Source organism: Apium graveolens, chromosome 6, assembly GCF_009905375.1.
Source record: "Apium graveolens cultivar Ventura chromosome 6, ASM990537v1, whole genome shotgun sequence".
Taxonomy (NCBI): domain Eukaryota; kingdom Viridiplantae; phylum Streptophyta; class Magnoliopsida; order Apiales; family Apiaceae; genus Apium; species Apium graveolens.
In genome coordinates this window covers 170072403-170088195 of record NC_133652.1, presented here as the reverse complement: position 1 = coordinate 170088195, position 15793 = coordinate 170072403, and the positions used below count along the sequence as shown (strand labels likewise).

The 15793-nt window shown below is 38.4% G+C and overlaps 1 non-coding gene across 1 annotated transcript; it reads right to left on the bottom strand.

Annotated features, from left to right (window-relative positions):
* Positions 1–8025: 8025 nt before the first annotated feature.
* Positions 8026–8132, bottom strand: LOC141670085 (small nucleolar RNA R71). The gene has a single exon (XR_012554333.1). It is a non-coding gene; the product is annotated as a small nucleolar RNA R71 (small nucleolar RNA).
* Positions 8133–15793: the final 7661 nt, after the last annotated feature.

Here is a 15793-nt window from a genome sequence, read left to right as displayed (position 1 = left end):
CTCTGGTACTTACACAACACACAACTACGTTTGTTTTGTTAAAAGCATGCTAGGCAGTGATATCCAGTTATCTCAGCTTTTCTTATATACTGATGCTCAGAATGATTTACAGATTATGGATTTCATATTGATTTATAGTTCTGTTCCTATATATGTTTACATTATTGTTGTTATCTTGATATTCATATGTTGGTACTGCTGAGCGATTATGCTCACCCTTGCAACCTGTTATATATATATCACAGATGCCTAGAAGACCACTCAGACATTGGCAGAACCGTGTCTCAGCCCCTTCAGCACCTGGCTCCTCAGAGGTAGTTAGTATCAGACCATGTGCGATATGATGAGTTGCTGAATAAGTTAGTGTGTCAGACTTGTGTAGCTTGGATCATACTTGAACCTGGATCGGATCTTGGTATGGGGTCGAGTTAGTATGTAATAATAATATTCTTGTTATTTATATTTCTGTTTGTCGTGTTTGGCGACGTCAACTCCTGACCCCGGGGTTGAGGCCATCACAATCTAGGTTCATGATCTTTGATTTCCTCGGAAATGTCAAGTGCAGCTGCATATGCAAATATATCATCCATGATAATATTTGGTCTATTCCGCTCTTTTCCTGAAATAACATAGTTTATCAAAATCTCTTTATTATCATTAATTACAGGTAGTTTATTATCCTTTGAAGGTGTCTCTTTAGTGATCAATTTTATTTTTAAAATGATGTCATTTGATGTACCAACTTGCTTATCAAGCTTCCTTATTTTTCTAGGATTTTTATCCTTGGATTCAATAGGTCTACCACGCTTCTGGCATGCTTTAGACTCATTTCCTAACATGGTTATATTCGCTTCTTCCAGAAGTTTAATTTTATAAGAAGCATTTCCAGCTGGTATATGTGACTTTGTCACAGTTTTAACATCAGTAAATGCGTTAGGCAATGTATTTGCAACGCTCTGTAAGTGGATAATCTTTTTAATTTCAAGTTTACACTGATTTGTGTAAGGAACATAATGAAATAAAGATACCGTATTCCATAAAATTTCATGTTTTTCTTTTTCAAATTTTAGCTTATTTCCCCTAAATGGAGGAAAAGTTAGTCGGCAAATTATTACCAGTCATGGGATTCAAATATTTAATAATTAATTGGAAGTTTAATCCAACATTGACCCTTAATTATATTTGGGGTCCCATTTTTGTTCTTTGAGGAGGGAAGATTGGAACATAAACTACACATCTAAATACACTTAAGTGAGAAATATTTTGTTCTTGACCATGCACTAGTTGAAATGGGGAATATTTATGTTAAGCAGTCGTCCTTAAGTGAATGAGTGACACAACATATAATATTGCATGTCCCCAAGCAAAATTTGGTAAATTCGTCTTCACAAGTAAAGGCCTTGCAATAATTTTTAGCCTTTTAATGCGAGATTTAGCTAGGCCATTTTGAGTATATGTGTGAGCAACTAGATGTTTAATTATAATTTCAATTAACATATAATAATTAATAAAATATTTAGACATGAATTCTCCTGCATTATCCATTCAGATTTTCTTAATTATATGATCTGCAAATTATGCCCTTAATCGAATTATTTTTTTTGCTAATCCTTAATCGAATTATTTGAACAAGAAGTCTCGCAGATGCAAGATTACGAGTGGACAATAAGCTAACATGAATCCAACGTGTTTGATTCATCGATAAGTATTATAAAGTACTGAAATGGCCCACTTGATAGGCTGGTACATCCACAAATATCTCCTTGTATTCATTCTAAGAATTTTGGACATTCGACTGTAATTTATAATGGAGATGATCTTGTTATAATTTTTTCTTTAAAATAAGCTACACATGAGAATTCTTTGAACAATGGAACAACTATATTCCTTAGAGGATTTTCATTTGAATAATCTATAATTCTTCGCATCATCATTGAATCTGGATGGCCTAAATGGTCATGGAATGTAATAAAATTTGTAGGGTCCACTAATTTTTGGTTATGACCATATGTGACTCAATTGAATTTATGAAGGTAAAATATAATCCAGATTTGTATGATAGAAAATTTTCATTATTTGTTTCCTCTCTGAGACAATTGACGTGATGTATAAATATTCTGTCACTTTCATTTCTTTTCTCAGTATTATAACCATTTCGACGTATTTTTTTTAAACTCAAAAGATTTCTTTTTGATCTTGTAGAAAATATTACATCATCAATGAAAAATTGTGTACCATTTGATAACATTATAATTGCTTTTCCGTAGTCTTCAATAAGATTTGATGCACCAGGTTTTGTATTTACACTAGCTTTATAGCCATCACTAGATTTGGTCATTTCAATATTATTATCTTCGAAGAAATCACCAACTTCCATATGCATAAGGCCCGGAGGATTACTTGGCCTCTACCTTTAAAGTGTGATTCGACATTTGCAATTGTTAATACATAAAATAATATAAATTAGTTTCTCATGCATATAAAAGATTATAATGTGCCATAAAAGAAGTTGTTTATATATATAATAACTAGTTGATAGCTAATCATAAATATGACTATATGTTCTATCACACACACCAAAAATTCTCATATGCATATGTAAATATTAACATGGACCAATTAAAAAAATCAACTAACATGTAATTTAATTACATAATCATTATCATGGATAGTAGACTTGAATGAACTATAATAAATAAGTGCATAATAAAAACACATAAAGTTCAATTTAAAAAATTATGGTGAAAAATTTGTCACAAGGAGTTTAATACATTAAATATAATACTCGAGATTTTTATATTACATTATTTATATTTAAATTTAATAATAACTTTTCTTGTAAATTATGAAATTTATTTTATAAAGTTACATGTTTTGAAAGTTTAAGTTTTGCACTTAAAAATAATAATGACCTCTTGTTAAAAATTTTAAGTTTATTTTTGGGTGATAGTAAATGCAGTATAAATTTGCTCTATATAGTAATCAACAATTACAATTTTAATCCCAACAAGTATTAAATAGTCGGAAAGATTATTTTATGGAGTTTAACTAACTAATTAGTGTACGTGAGAGTAATGGCTCTTATTCTCTCCGCTTTCATGTGAGAGTTTTGTATTTCTCTCCGTATTCATATCTGCTTAGAATACTGTGGGAGCTTTATTTTTTGTTGTCATGGCGGGGTAGGGAGATATTGATCAACGTATGTGAGACTAGAGATCGAAGAAGAGGAGAATGAAGTCTTTGTATTGGAAGGGGATATTGATGAGGGCGTAAATATATATGAGATTTGCTTAGTAGGTCGTTTTCTTACTGAAAAAAGTATCAATACAAGGGCATGAAATCTAAAATTGCAGATGTCTGGCGTCCAACAATGGGATTAAGCATCAAGGAGATTGGTCATGGTCTTTTTTTGTTCCAGTTCTATAGGAAATAGGATAAACAATGGGTCCTGAACGGAGGTCCATGGTCTTTCGATAGTGCGATGTTGGCTCTAAAAAGTGTGAAGGAAGGGCATAACCCGATGGATGTGAAGCCATTCTTTCTGAGCATTTGGATTCAACTGCATAATCTACCAGTAGGTTATATGTTGGAGACAATGGGAAAATAGCTTGGAAATTTCTTTGGAGAATTTTTGGAGTACGATGCTAAGAACAGTGCCTCCATATGGCGTGATTGTATGTGGGTACGTATCATAATCGATGAGAGAAAACTGATCAAAAGGAAGAAGAAAATAATCAAAAAATGAACAGGAGTTCATAGTTCTCTTCAAATATGAGCGCCTGGGGGATTTCTGCTTTACATGCGGCATGGTTAGCCATATGGATAGATTCTGTAGAAGTTCTATAGGTAAAGTAGAAGATGAGGTCACAAAAAAATGGGGGAGCTGGCTCAGAGCACCGCCGCACAGGGTGGCGGGGCATGTGCAGAGTAAATGGTTGAGGGAAGAGAATGATGATGCGTGGGAGTCCAGGATTGGAGGGGAGAATTTAGTGGGGGAAATTTTTCAAAAAGGTAAGGAGATAAAGATGGTGAGCAATCATAGGAAGGAGGTTGGAACAGAATCACGGGATAAGAACAGTAATATAGCAAATTTGAATGAAGCAAATTTTAAGGAATTTTCAACTACGTCAAATATTTTGTATGAGTTAAATGAGGAAGATAGTGATGTTATCCAACTGGAGGACTGTAAAAGAAGGAGAGGAATAAATAATGGGCTGGGTATTATGGAGATTGATTTGGGCCAAAATTATAGTGGTGTCCCGATAAGTCAAAAGTATGGAGAAATTGTTATTTCCAATGAGGATTCTTCAGCTTCCACACAACATTTTTTGGCTGAGCTTGCTAGGAAAGACAGCCATCAAAAATAAATGCCATAGGTTGGAACTGTCGAGGTGTGGGCTCATCTCGGACAGTTCCAGTGTTGAAGGAGATGATCAAATCTTACAAGCCTGATCTTTTGTTTTTATCAGAAACTTTAGCTGTTAGTAATAAAATTGAAGCTCTTGCGTCGAAGCTAGGATTTGTTAATTGTTTTTCAGTAGACAAACAAGGCAGGGGGTTTGGCGATATTTTGGAAGCAAAACTTGGCGTGTAATGTGTTTGGTTCGTCTAACAATCATATTGATCTTAAAGGAGGATAATTTACTAGGGTGAAAAGCAAAGGGATGGCGAATTGGGTCTGAGAAAGGTTGGACATATGTTTTGCTAATAAATTGTGGTGGAGTAAATTTCCGTTATGCACTCTAACGGTTTTTAATGCCATAGTTTTGGATAATGACCCAATCAAGCTTGAGCTGGTTAACACTAAAATTCCCAAGACTCAATTTCGTTTTAGATTTGAGAATACTTGGTTAAAGGAGAACAATTTCCACTCAGAGGTGTCGATCTTCTGAAAAACTCTTCCGAAAATGCACCTTTTACCTAAGTTGTTAGAAGTTTCAAAGTATATGGCGAAGTGGGGGAGGGCATTTTTTCATAAATTTAGAAAAAAGGTTATCAAGCAAAAAGAAATAGTTAATTCTTTGAAGAGTAGGGAAGACGACGATGAGATGCAAATGTATTTCGACGAGAAGGATAAATTAAATGAGTTTTGAAGCCATGAAAAAGCATATTAGAAGCAAAGAGCTAAATCATTTTGGCTCAAGGATGGTGATATAAACACAAAATTTTTCCAGGCAACAGCCTCCAACAGGAAGAAGCTAAAGTTCTTAGCAGGGCTTAAAGATGAGGATGGCACTTTGATTACAAGTCACGGTGGCATGTGTAGTCTTTTGAAGATTTATTTTAGCAAGGTATTCACTGAAGATGAAAGTGGTACTATCCAAATGAGTCATGACTCTGAATTTATGGTCTCAAGTAGTCAAAATTTGAAGCTCACAGAGGATCTGTCATTTTTAGAGTTCACACAAGCTGTGAAAAACATGCATCCAGATAAGGCCAGTGGCCTAGATGGCTTAAATCTAGAATTTTTCCAACACTTCTGGAGTTTGCTCGGGGAAGAGATTTTCAAATGCTGTAATCAATGATTGGTGAAGGGCATATTTTTAGATGAGGTAAATGATACTACCTTGGTGCTTATTCCTAAGAAGGACAATGTTGATAAACCCAAAGACCTTCGTCCAATGGTTTTATGTAATGTTCTTTACAAAATTCTAGCAAAAGTATTGGCAAATCATCTTCAAAAAATTCTCCCAGATATCATTTCTGAAGAACAATCAGTGTTTGTTCCAGGTCGTAACATCACAGACAATGTTCTAGTGGCTTTTGAGCTCCTTCACTACATGAAATGGAAGAATAGTGGGCACGAAGGAGAGGTTTCTTTAAAACTTGATATCAGTAAAGCCAATGATCATGTGAACTGGAATTATTTGAGAAGTAGAATGCTTAGTATGGGGTTTTTAGAGAAGTGGATCAATTGGGTTATGCTTTGTGTGACAACAGTGTCATTGATAAGTGGCATTTTATACCACTTAGAGCGTCTCATAACAGCTTGAATTAGTGTCTTGGACTCAAGTATTTTGTGTATTTGACGCGTTTTCTAGTATTTTTGCATTTTAGGGTATAAATTGCTTAGATAGGTGGTTTTCATCAAATAAAGCTTAAGAAAGTGCTTGGAATTAGTCTAGGGGTGATAAGCAAAGAAATCAGCACAAACAGGAGAAAAATAGAGAATTTTCCAGAAGGGCAGCACGCGACCGTGTGCTAGGAGCAGGCGATCGCGTGCCAGCACGCTACCGCGTGGAGGGAGCAAGCGGCCGCGTGCGTGCGGAATTTCAGATTCTGGTTTTATTTGTTTTCAATTCTGTTTGGGCTTCTGTTGACGCGGTGACTCCTGGACTCTTATATAAACCTTATGGGAAGACATTTTCTTCAACCAGAGCGAAGGCAAGAAGATTGTGAAGACCGTTTTAGCACGCAACAACGAAGAAGAGGAAACATTAGTTTATCTTGTGATTCTTTTAATTTGTTGTAACAGTGGATGCTAGTTTTCTTTATGCTTGAAGCTTAATACTCTTGTGACGTACTTCATTATTTATTAAGTATTTTTCAGCCTTATATCGTTGTGTTATTATCATGCTTTAATATGAACCCATGGTGATGATGAGTTCTATTATGGGCTAATCGTGATCATGGGATTTTAGCGGATTTACTATGGAATTCTTTAGTTAATTGTTTAATACCTGGGTATATGGTGATTGTATGATATCTGGTATAGGTTGTGCTTATTCATCTTATATGTGTCGCGAACATGTAAGATAGCCTGTTAATCTCTTGTGAAGCGACAGTGAATCTTGAGATTTAGAACTTGCCATGCTAGCATATATTCATGTGTTGTATGCATGACTAGTGGGTAACTCTAACCGTTTTACTTGCCCTGTATAATCATCATGAATAACTTGTGCTTAAATCGTTATGTTGTCAAATTCTTTAGACATATAGGGCCTCAACATAATTGATGCATATTCAACTTCTATCTAAATTGTGGATGTTTGGTAGAATGGTATTCGTACAATGGAAGTTGGCGATTATCAGTTTCGTGTTGTTCGATTAATATCATCACCATTACATGCTAAGGTTAATAACAATAACTATTGAATGAAGTAGTAATGAAGTTAGGATCTCATGTGTATTTAATATTGATTAATTCAAGTGTTTAATTCTCGTAGTTAATATTAGTTAACCAATCTTACTTTGTTATAGTCTTAGCATTGAATAATAACCATACATTGTTGCTTAGGTGCGTAATTTAGATAGTTAACCAATATAGTCTCTGTGGGATCGAATCTGATTTATATCTTATACTACTTGTGAACTCGTATACTTGCGTGTAATATTAGTGCGTGTTTAGCGACTAACAAGTTTTTGGCGCCGCTGCCGGGGACTGCATTGTTAATTACTAGTTTATGTGCTTTCCATCAGTGGTCGTTAAAGTTCATTGACTCGGACATTGTTACTTATTTGTTTCCTTGTCTTGTTCAGGTGATCTAGCGAGGGTGTATGCATACGCATTCGCGTAGTCGTAAGAGAACACTGGATAAAGCCGAGGATAAACTTGTGGTAATTTGCAGAGAAGTTACCGAGGAACAAAAGAAGGTAGAAGAAAAAGATAAAGTTGAAGAGCCAATTATAGCAGCTATGGGTGATCAAGCAGCAAATCCGAAGGCTTTGATGGACTATTCTAAGCCTAATATTAATGACATTCAGTCTAGCATCATTATACCAGCCATCGCGGCTAACACTTTTGAGATCAAGTCAAGCACGATCCAAATGATACAGAGTTCAGTTTAGTTTGGGGGTTCTCCTACCGAAGATCCCAACATGCACATCAGGGATTTTATCGAGATTTGTGACACTTTTATGTTCAATGGTGTGAATGAAGATGCTATCAAGCTACGGCTCTTTCCATTCTCTCTGAGAGACAAAGCTAAGTGTTGGTTACACTCTCTACCAGCAGGGTCTATAGAAACTTGGGAAGATCTTGCTCAAAAGTTTCTCACTAAATTCTTTCCCATGGTGAAGACAACAACAATCAGGAATCCTCTTACCCAGTTTATGCAGCAAACTGGAGAGTCTCTGTGTGAGGCTTGGGATCGATATAAGGAGATGCTAAGGAAGTGCCCACACCATGGCATGCCTGATTGGATGATTATCAACTGTTTCTACAATGGATTGGGTCCTACTTCTAGGCCCATGCTTGATGCAGCATCAGGAGGAGCCTTATGGGCTAAGAGCTATGATGAAGCTTATGAACTTATTGAACTGATGGCTGCTAATGAGTACCAGAATCCTACCCAGAGGTTGACTCGGGGAAAAGTTGCAGGAATTCTGGAGTTGGATGCAGCAACTGCAATCGCTGCCCAACTTAAGGGTTTGACAATGAAGGTGGACACTTTGGCTAATTATGGAGTTAATCAAATCACCAGTGTCTACGAACTTTGCGTTGGTGCCCATAAAACTGATCAGTGCGTAATTTCTAATGAATCGGTCAGTACGTGAGCAACTACCAGCGATCACACCAACCTGTGCCAACCACATATCATCCAAATAACCCCAATCATCCTAATTTCAGTTGGAGCAATGCTCAGAATGTGGTTCAACAGCCTTATCAGCAGTATTCAGCTAAGCAGTACAACCCCCCTAGTTTTCAGCAACCGCAGTATGCACCAAAACAACAACTCCAACTGCAGTAAGCTAATGAAAAATCTGAATTAGAGGAGTTGAAGCTTATGTGCAAGAGCCAAGCTATCTCTATCAAGACCTTGGAAAATCAAATTGGGCAAATTGTTAATGCCTTGCTAAATTGTCAACCTGGTACACTACCTAGTGACACTGAAGTGCCAGGGAAGAAGGAAGCTAAGGAGCAGGTAAAGGCAATCACTTTGAGGTCTGGGAAGGTTGTTAATCCCGCATAAACTGAAGAGTTGGCTGAGGAAGCTGGAGCTGAGAAAGAAGTAGAGCAGTAGGATGAAAAAGTGGAATCAAGGAATACTACTGTTGAGCACACTCTTCCTGAGGGTAATATAGGGGAGAAACAGATCTATCCTCCACCATCTTTTCCTAAAAGGCTGCAGAAGAAAAAGCTGGATAAGCAATTCGAGAAGTTTTTGGAGGTGTTCAAGAAATTTCACATCAACATACCTTTCGCTGAGGCTCTCGAGCAGATTCCTAGTTATGCAAAGTTTATGAAATGTATTCTCTCTCGGAAAGTGAAGCTAGATGATTTAGAGACTGTCGCTCTCACGGAGGAATGCAGTGTTGTGCTGCAGTAGAAGTTGCCTCCAAAGCTTAAAGATCCAGGAAGCTTCACTATTCCATGTACTATTTGTAAGGTGTCTTTTGATAGATGCCTATGTGACTTGGGAGCTAGCATCAATCTAATGCCTTTATCAATCTTCAAGTAGTTGGATTTACCCGATCCCAAACCAACTTACATGACCTTGTAGTTGGCCGACCGTTCTATTACATATCCGAGAGGTATTGTGGAGGATGTCTTGGTCAAGGTGGATAAACTCATCTTCCCTGCTGATTTCGTCATTCTTGATTTCGAGGAGGATAAGAAGATTCCCATAATCTTGGGAAGGCCTTTCTTGGAAACTGGCCGAACCTTGATTGATGTGCAGAAGGGTGAGCTTACAATGCGAGTGTTGGATCAAGATGTGACTTTCAATGTGTTCAATGCTATGAAATTTCCTACTGATAATATGATGAGTGCTAAAAGTTGAGTTGGTCGATTCGGTGGTCACATCGGAACTTGATCAAATGCTAAGGTCAGACACCTTAGAAAAAGCCTTGTTGGGAAATTCAGACAGTGAAGATGACGAAGGAGATGAGCAATTGCAATATTTGAATGCGTCTCCCTGGAAAAGGAAGATTGATATGCCTTTTGAATCTCTTGGAATGGAAGAATTGAGTAAGGCTCCTAAACGCCTCAAGCCTTCTATTGAGGAAGCACCTACTTTGGAGCTTAAACCATTGCCTAAACACTTGAGGTATGCTTTTTTAGGTGATGCATCTACTTTGCCTGTTATTATTGTATCTGACCTTTCAGGTAGTGAAGAGGACAAGCTCTTGAGAATTCTGAGAGAATTCAAATCGGCCATCAGATGGACTATAACAGATATAAAAAGGATCGGCCCTTCGTACTGCATGCATAAAATTCTTCTAGAGAAAGGTAGCAAGCCGACTGTTGAGCAACAACGAAGGCTTAATCCTATCATGAAAGAAGCGGTGAAGAAAGAAATTCTAAAAAGGCTGGATGCAGGAATCATATATCCTATTTCTGACAGTTCTTGGGTGAGCCCCGTGCAATGTCTACCTAAGAAAGGAGGTATTACTGTGGTAACAAATGAGAAGAACGAGCTCATCCCCACTCGAACAGTCACAGGTTGGAGGGTATGCATGAACTACAGGAAGTTGAATAAAGCCACGAGGAAGGATCACTTCCCTCTTCCATTCATTGATCAGATGCTTGACAGGTTGGCTGGTCATGAGTAGTACTGTCTTCTGGATGGCTATTCGGGCTACAATCAGATTTGCATTGCACCAGAAGATCAAGAGAAGACTACTTTCACTTGTCCATTTGGTACGTTTGCTTTTCGCAAAGTTTCTTTTGGCTTATATGGTGCACCTGCCACTTTTCAACGATATATGATGGCCATTTTTTCTGATATGATTAGCCAGAATGTGGAAGTGTTCATGAACGACTTTTTAGTCTTTGGCGATTCTTTTGATGAATGCTTACAAAATCTTGGACACGTCCTCAAAAAGTGCGTTGAGACCAATCTGGTTCTCAATTGGGAGAAATGTCACTTTACGGTGCGTCAAGGCATAATTCTCGGGCACAAGGTTTTTAATAAGGGTCTTGAGGTGGACAAGGCTTAGGTGGGGTCATTGAGAATCTTCCTCCACCAATTTCTGTTTAGGGAATTCGCAGTTTTCTTGGTCACGCGGGTTTCTACATGCATTTCATAAAAGAATTCTCGAAAATTTCAAAGCCATTCTGCAGTTTACTGGAGAAAGATGTTCCTTTCAAATTCGATGACGAGTGCCTTGTAGTGTTTGAGACATTGAAGAAGAGTTTAATCTCGGCACCTATAATAACTGCACTCGATTAGAATGAACCTTTTGAGATGATGTGTGATGCAAGTGATTATGCAGTTGAAGCAGTTCTTGGGCAAAGGAAGAACAACATATTTCATGTGGTCTACTATGCTAGTAAGACTCTAAATGGTGCTCAACTGAATTATACTACTACGAAGAAGGAACTTTTAGCTATTGTCTACGGTTTTGAGAAATTTCGATCGTATCTACTTGGGACAAAGGTGACAGTGTTCACTGATCACGCTGCCATCCGCTATCTGGTCTCAAAGAAGGATTCGAAGCCTAGACTTATTCGTTGGTTTCTCTTACTACAAGAATTCGAGTTAGAGATCAAGGATCGAAAAGGTACTAAAAATCAAGTAGCTGACCATCTCTCTAGATTGGAGAATCCCGATTCTACTTCACATGATAAGACATTGATCAACGAATCTTTTCCTGATGAGCAGTTGTTCGCAATTCAGGAGGAAGAACCATGGTTCACAGACATTGTGAACTATCTTGTTAGCAATATAATGCCTCCTGATATGAATGCGGCTCAAAAGAAGAAGTTTCTGCATGAGGTGAAGTGGTACATGTGGGATGAACCATATTTGTTTAGACAGGGAGCTGACCAGATCATCAGGAGATGTATCCCATTCTGTGAGACGGAGGGGATATTACGAGACTTTCATTCCACAGCTTATGGTGGACATTATGGTGGTGAAAAGATAGCAACTCGTATTCTTTAAGCAGGTTTTTTCTGGCCTACGTTGTTTAAGGATGCACATCAGTTCATTTTATGGTGTGATTGTTTCCAAAAAGTGGGGAATCTTTCCAGAAAGGATGAGATGCCTTTAAATGTGCTACTTGAAGTTGAGGTTTTCGATGTTTGGGGAATCGATTTCATGGGACCATTTATCCCATCTTGCAATAATCAATACATCTTGCTAACAGTCGATTATGTCTCGAAATGGGTAGAAGTCAAAGCTCTACCGACTTATGATGCAAAGGTAGTGTTGAGTTTTCTTCATAAGAAGATATTCACAAGGTTTGGTACGCCACAAGTTATCATAAGTGATGAAGGGCCGCATTTCTGCAATCGTAAGTTCACTTCTATGATGCAATGCTACAATATGAATCATCGCATTGCTACTACCTATCATCCGCAAACTAATGGTCAAGCTGAAGTGTATAATAGAGAGATCAAACGCATTCTAGAGAAAGTCGTTTGTCCGTCAAGGAAAGATTGATCTTTGAAGCTCGATGAAACTGTTTGGGCTTATAGAACAACATACAAGACTCCGCTTGGGATGTCCCCGTTTCAACTTGTCCATGATAAGGGATGTCATTTACCTGCGGAGCTTGAGCATAAGGCTTATTGGGCATTGCAGAAGTTAAACCTTGATCTAGATGCAGCTGGGAAGAAGTGAATGCTTCAGTTAAATGAACTTGATGAATTTCGACTTCAAGCGTAAAAAAACAACAAAATATACAAGGAAAAGGTAAAAAGGTGGCATGAAAAGAAGCTATCGCTTAAGTCATTTGTGCCGGGGCCACAAGTTCTTCTATTCAACTCTCGTCTCCGACTTTTTCCTGGAAAGTTGAAATGAAGGTGGTCTGGACCATTTATCGTCAAAACTGTGTTCCCACATGGAGCGGTGGAGTTTTTGAGAACGATCGGGGCCAAGCATTCAAAGTAAATGGTCAGAGATTGAAGCACTATTATGGGGATACGAAAAACCGTGAAGTGGTTAGTGCCGTTTTATTGTCAACTTGATCGCATAACACCACATCAAGCTAATGACGTAAAAGAAGCGCTTCTTGGGAGGCAACCCAAGATATGAGACCATAGGACACCTTAGAATATAGTACTTTATCCAAAACCCCAAAAAAAATCCGAAAAAAGTTGTAATTTTTTTTCCAGTAGCCTAGCACACGACCGCGTGCTGGTACCACGCGACCGCGTGCTGGTACCACGCGACCGTGTGCGACCCTGGCTTTTGAAATATCGTTTTAAAAAAAAGAACAAAATTTTTTTTCTTCCCATATTTAGCCACAATCCCCACTCCTAATCAAATTCTAACCCTAATCTTACCCTATAAATACATACAACATCTCCATACATATCCCACACACTTTCAACTCTACAAAATCTCTCCTACACACCAAAAACAAACTCTCCAACTCTTATTCTCAGTTCTCATGGCCCAAAAGAGATCACGAACTGTGGGTATCAGCAGCACCAATCCGACTGCTACTGATTCTTCGAAGAATACTGCTGCGAGGCCCCGATTGTTTGATAAGGCTGCTGAAGAAGAGTAAACCAAGATTCTGACTAAGCCTATTATGAGGGAGAGGGGGTTCTTGCCATCAGGGAGGGATGGTGAGTTTCTGCCAATGATTGCTGGGAAGGGATGGATTATATTCTGCGACTCACCTGAGGTGGTTCCGATGAGTATTGTTCGCGAGTTCTATGCGAACTCCAAGGCCGATAAGAATGGGTTTTCTGTTGTTCGTGGGCTTACTGTTGATTATCAGTCCGAGCCAATTCGCCGTGTGATTGGACAGAGACAAAGGGAACCACATGAGGGACACTGGAATTCAAAGGCCCCTGAGGACTTTTATTTGGACTTGATTGTTACTACTATCTGTCAGCCGGGCACAGTGTGGAAGTTCAAAAAGGGATCCAACGATTATCATACTTTCATTGATGTCGTGATGAACATGTATGCTCGTGCTTGGAATGCGTTTATATGTGCTAATATTCTTCCTTCTTTGCATGCACATGAGGTTACAGTGGAGAGGGCGAGGTTGTTATGGGGGATTCGAAATGATGAATATATGGACCTTGGTGAGTACATCTACCAAGGAATTTTGAAGTTTTTGAGGGGGAAATCGCAATACTCTATCCCGTATGCTTCTATTGTCATGAAGCTTTATAAGGCAGTTGGAGTCCAGTGGCCTTCTTATGAGCAGCTGCAGATGCTAGCCGCTCCTATTGATTCATCGACTTTGAATGCGATGCAGGAGTGGACGGGTGGAGAGCCCGAGTCACATGGTTTGGGGTATCACCTTCTAGGAGGAGTTCCAGCAGGTGGTGCTACCATAGCTAGGCCCAGTTAGGCTCAGGGAGAGGCATGCTCTTCGAGAGCCCGGGGAGGAGATGGTTCGGGATTAACTGATGTCCAGTACATGAGGCTTTCGAGGAGGATGGATGCGATGTATATGTCTCAGAGTCGGTTTGCGCAGGAGCTCACCCAGGCACTTGGGACTGCATTTAGAGGCCTTGGAGCTAACATCTAGTGGCCCATTTTTGGTGAGGATTCTGCTTATCCACCTCCTGACACTCCACCCTCTGAGGGTGATGATGATGATTCGTCTGAGTAGGTATACCCTGTGTTCCTTTCTATTACCTTCACTGGGGACAGTGAAGATTTTAAGTTTGGGGGTAGTAGTTAAGCAACATATTTGTCTATGTGTCATGCAGTTGCATTTTCATGATAGTCTAGCTCATGCATATACCATGATCCCTTTGTGTTGCTTTACTGATTAATATGTGATATTGATGCGAGTGTAGTGATAGCGTTAGAGTGATGTTGAATCTTGTTAGGTTGATATGCATGCTAGAAACACTTGTAATTCCACTAAGTCTTAGAGTATGCTTAAGGACTAGATCGTTGTCATGGTTTAATGATTTTTGAGGTTAATCTATTGCTTATGTTTAGAATGCATGATAGGCTCTTAATGATAAAAGACATGAAAAGATAAAAATTGGAGATAAAAAAATTGGAATTCATTGCTAGTTGTGGCTAGGCGTCAATTATCTAGTAGCCGGCTCGTATTACTTGCTTAGAAATTGAAAAAAAATATATGTCTGAAAAAGAAAAAGAAAAAAAAAGAGAAAAAAATGGTTTAATGCACAATTGATCATGAGTGGGCTCTTTGGTATTCAAGTTATTAAGTTCGTAGGGGACTTTGTGCATAGTGACCTAAGACTTTTATAGTCTGGGATCCGCTAACCTAACGCTCACTAAATGGGTACCATTGCCTAAGTCTTTTGTGGATCTCACTCATTGCACGATCAAGTAAGCATTTGTTTTATGTGGTGAATAAAAGCATGAATCCGTAATAAACTCCAATAATCTTGTAGTGTTATAAGTCATTTTGTGTCTAGAATATATTCTTCGTATAAGTGTGTGATTTTCTTGAGGATAATTAAGTTATGATGATTGATCTAGTTTTGAAGCATATCTGTTAAGCATTCGCACACACCACGTTTCTAGTTGTATGTTAGCATGCGTGATTTTATTGATCTTTAGTCGCCTAATTGGATTTGTTGATATGTCATGTGTTGGTTGGTTTAGTCATCGCGAGGGGATCACCGCATTCATATAGTTGCATTCATACATGTTTTATTTTGAGTTTGAGTCTGTGATGCTTGAGGACAAGCAATGATTTGAGTTTGGGGGTGTGGTAAGTGGCATTTTATACCACTTAGAGCGTCTCATAATAGCTTGAATTGGTGTCTTGGACTCAAGTATTTTGTGTATTTGACGTGTTTTCTAGTGTTTTTGCATTTCAGGGTATAACTTGTTTAGATAGGTGGTTTTCATCAAATAAAGCTTAAGGAAGTACTTGGAATCAGTCTAGGGGTGATGAGCAAAGAAATCAGCACAAACAGGAGCATAATAGAGAATTTTTCAGAAGGGTAGCA